This window comes from Zingiber officinale, chromosome 10B (assembly GCF_018446385.1).
Source record: "Zingiber officinale cultivar Zhangliang chromosome 10B, Zo_v1.1, whole genome shotgun sequence".
NCBI lineage: Eukaryota > Viridiplantae > Streptophyta > Magnoliopsida > Zingiberales > Zingiberaceae > Zingiber > Zingiber officinale.
The window spans coordinates 85131901-85135663 of NC_056005.1; the positions used below are offsets into that span (position 1 = coordinate 85131901).

At 37.6% G+C, this 3763-nt stretch overlaps 1 pseudogene; it reads right to left on the bottom strand.

Annotated features, from left to right (window-relative positions):
- Positions 1-215: 215 nt before the first annotated feature.
- Positions 216-313, bottom strand: LOC122030663 (annotated as a pseudogene).
- Positions 314-3763: the final 3450 nt, after the last annotated feature.

Below are 3763 nucleotides of genomic sequence, written 5' to 3' on the forward strand. Positions count from 1 at the left end.
ATCATCTTGATAATTTCAATGAATTATATATCATAATTCATATTAATGGAGTTTCTCTAGAGGCCATCAAATTATTACTATTCGGGTTTTCCTTGAGAGACCGAGCAAAAACCTGGCTAAATTCTTTACCTCTAAACAATATCACTTCCTAGGCTCAATGTGAGCAAGTCTTTCTGGATAAATTCTTTCCACTAAGTAAGATAACACACTTTTGTAATCTCATTGCAAGCTTCAAGCAAACAGACTCTGAATCTCTATATGAAGCTTGGGATATATTTAAGGGAATGCTAAGAGATTGCCCACATCATGGATTGGAAAAGTGGCTTGTGATTCACACTTTCTACAATAGTATTAATTATCAAACAAAGATTTCCTTGGATTCTACCATCGACGGTGTATAATGAACAAGGGATTTGATGAGGTGGAAGAGATTATTGAGAGTGTGGTTCAGAACCATCATCAATGGGCCTCATAAAGAAGTACGGGAGCAATTGAAATACCAAAAAAATACAATGTGGACACCCATGACTTAATAACTGCAAAGCTTGATACGCTATCAAAGCAATTTGAGAATATGAATACATGTTCGGTAAATGTAATTTCTATATGAAGTATGTAGAGCTTCAGAACACATGAAAAATTCATGTCCTCTTGGAGCTATCAATATGCAAGTATCTAAGGTGAAATAATGCGATTCTATTAGTAACTACAATCAGAGGTAAAATAATCCTTACTCCAATACTTACAACCTGGGGTGGAAAAATTATCCTAACTTCTCATATAAGAATAATCAAGACTTTAGGCATCAATTTGGATAATAGTCAAGTCCACAACTGAGCCGATTTAAAAAGCTACTTGAGGAGATACTAGCTAATCAGAATGAAATGAAATCTCATATCAAGTAAATGAATATTCGGTTGGACAACTCATAAAAGCAAATGAATGCAAGAATGGACAACCAGGACAAACACATCAAAATGCTTGAAAATTAAATTGCTCAAATAGCTAGTTCTTCTTCCTCAAGAGTACAAGGAAATTTCCTTGGTAAACCTGAACTAAATCCCGTGGAGCATTGCAAGGCAATTGAGCTAAGAAGTGGATGACCTTAAATACTCCCCAAGTGACCGCTACAATTGAAGATGGAATTAACATTAGTGAAGAGTCTCCTTCTTCTTCCTCACATCTAAAGCATGATCAAAAGGAAGACGATATTACCGTTGAGGTTGCAGAGCTCTCGCCTACAACCAAAATTCAAATAGTTTCATTCCCTCAAAGATTGCTCAGAACGCAGAAAGATGCAGAGTTTGAGAAATTATTAGAGAAGATCAAAGAGATTTGTATTGACATACCATTATTGGATGCTCTATATCAAATGCCCAAATTCATCAAATTTATAAAGGATATAATTTTAAACAAAATAAAGAAGGATGGGTTTGAGACAGTGGCCTTAACCAAGGAGGTTATTGCATTGCTTCTAAATAAATTGCCTCCCAAGCTCCAAGATCCTGGAAGTTTTTCAATACCATACAAAATCAGAAATACTATAATTGACAAAGCTTTTTGTGATTTGGGAGCTAGTGTCAGTCTCATGCCCTACTCAATTTGTAAGAAGTTGGGTTTAACTGATCTGAAGCTAACTACTATCGTACTTTAACTTGCGAACTCTACATGCAGATACCCACTGGGCATAGTTGAAGATGTGAAGGTAAAGATAGGGAGTTTCATCATCCCTACAGATTTTATGGCCTTGGACATGGAAGAAGACCCAAAGATCACTATAATACTTAGAAGACCCTTCCATGCCACATCTAGAGCTAATATTGATGTGAAGAATCACAAGCTATCACTAAAAGTTGGTAAGTAAGAACTTATATTCAACTTATCCCCAACTTCACCATATATTGAAAAAGTTTCAAACTCTTCTCCAAGTACATTAATGCTTATTGAAGATGATCACAGGTTTGGAGGAGAAAAGCAAGAAAGATTTCTTATCATTCGACTAAACCCCCAGACATAACAGTGCGTCCAGGGAAGCAAGATTTGGTGTTGGTGGAGAACCACTATGTTGTGCTTCACCATACTCCCAGACCACCGGATAAAATAGTTAATCTGGTGGAGAATGGCAATAGGGTGTCAGGAGTACACCCTACAGAAAATTTATTCAATTTTTTTAGAAGGTCACAGGGCTTTCAGAGTTCGGTGAGGAAGGACATATGCCCCGATGCTCACCACGACGAATGGACCATCCCGACGGAAGCTCAGTTGATGGAGGGGGCTGACATGGCTCGCAGTGGAGGGGAGCATCTCTCTTTCAAGGCCAAAACTCCTAGTTGAGGTGAGTCAAAGGTCGTTCTCAGGACTTTAAACGAGTGCTCCTTGGGAGGCACCCCAAGAGTTTTCTTCTCTTGTTTTGTTTCCTTATTGTTCATTTTATGGAACCTAATACTTTCATTTTTTTATATTTTTCAGGTTATGGATGAACATATGATGAAGGTTTAGAACTTATTAGAAAGGCATACACCCCAAGACATAGCTATGAACTTGGCCATTACTCTTATTCGGAGGAAACAGGGGCCATGTCTAGGTTTTTAGACATGGTCGTGCCTTTTGACATGGTCATGACACTGACCCTATGAATTCCCACAGCCACAGTAAGGATTTGGCCTTGCCCATGCCATATGGCATAGGCACAAAAAGAGAAACAGAGACATCTTGGCTCTGCCCGTGCCAAAAGGCATGGGTACACTGAAATTAGCAGTGCCAATTTGGCATAGCCCGTGCCATTTGCCACGAGCTGTGGTGATGACACATGACTGGGATATAAACCCAGCCGTGGTCGTGTCCTAGGGCACAGTAGCCACCCTGCACCACCTCCCAAGCTCTAAAACTCTCTTCTTCTTCTCCTCTTCTCCGCTTCTCAAAACTTCTTTTTCTTACATGAGATATACTCTTCAACTCTCAAATCTCTCATCCCAAATATACATAGATCTCAAATAAACCCTTCTTCTCTTCTCTTTAGATCTAGATCTATAACCTTCAAGATCTAGATCTAAATCTAGATCAAGAAACTTTTTCTTTCTTAAGATCTAGATCTATTCTCTCTTCTTCTTTTTCTCTTTCTCTAGATCCCTTCTTATCCTTCTAATAACTCTCTTAGATCCAGTTTTCCTAATTAGAAATAAACCTTCCCAATTTGGAGATATTCAGCATGTCTAACATCATGAAAAGACTTCACAGGTTAGGTGGATCTAGCGGAGGGGAAGATCTAAACAAGGATAAAGGGAAAGGCAAAGCACCCATGAAGGAGAAGGTGCCAGCGAAAGGAAAAGGAAAATGTCTTACTTCAGATAAAGGTAAAATTAATGAATTCGTCGTTGTACTTAGAAATGAAGATTAGAAATCTAGATTTGATAATTTCTTAAGCCGTAAGTTAGTTTGTACATGTTATATTGATAGTACAACCATGGAGTGCTTGGAAATAAAGGATGACATGGATTGGTTGATTTGCAATCTAAACTGAAATGACATGATGTACACTAGTGAACTGACCTATCTACATCGTGTCTTAGAATTTTTGAGTTCTTTAGAGTCTAATTTCACTTTCGACAATGATCATGATGGACAAATTAGTTTTAGATTAATGAATCATGATTATCTTTGGACTCTTTATGGATTTAATAATTATTTTATATTACTTACAGGAGTACCTCGTAAGTTAGATTTTAGATACAATGCAAATTCTTTTTGGAGCTTAATCACTAGT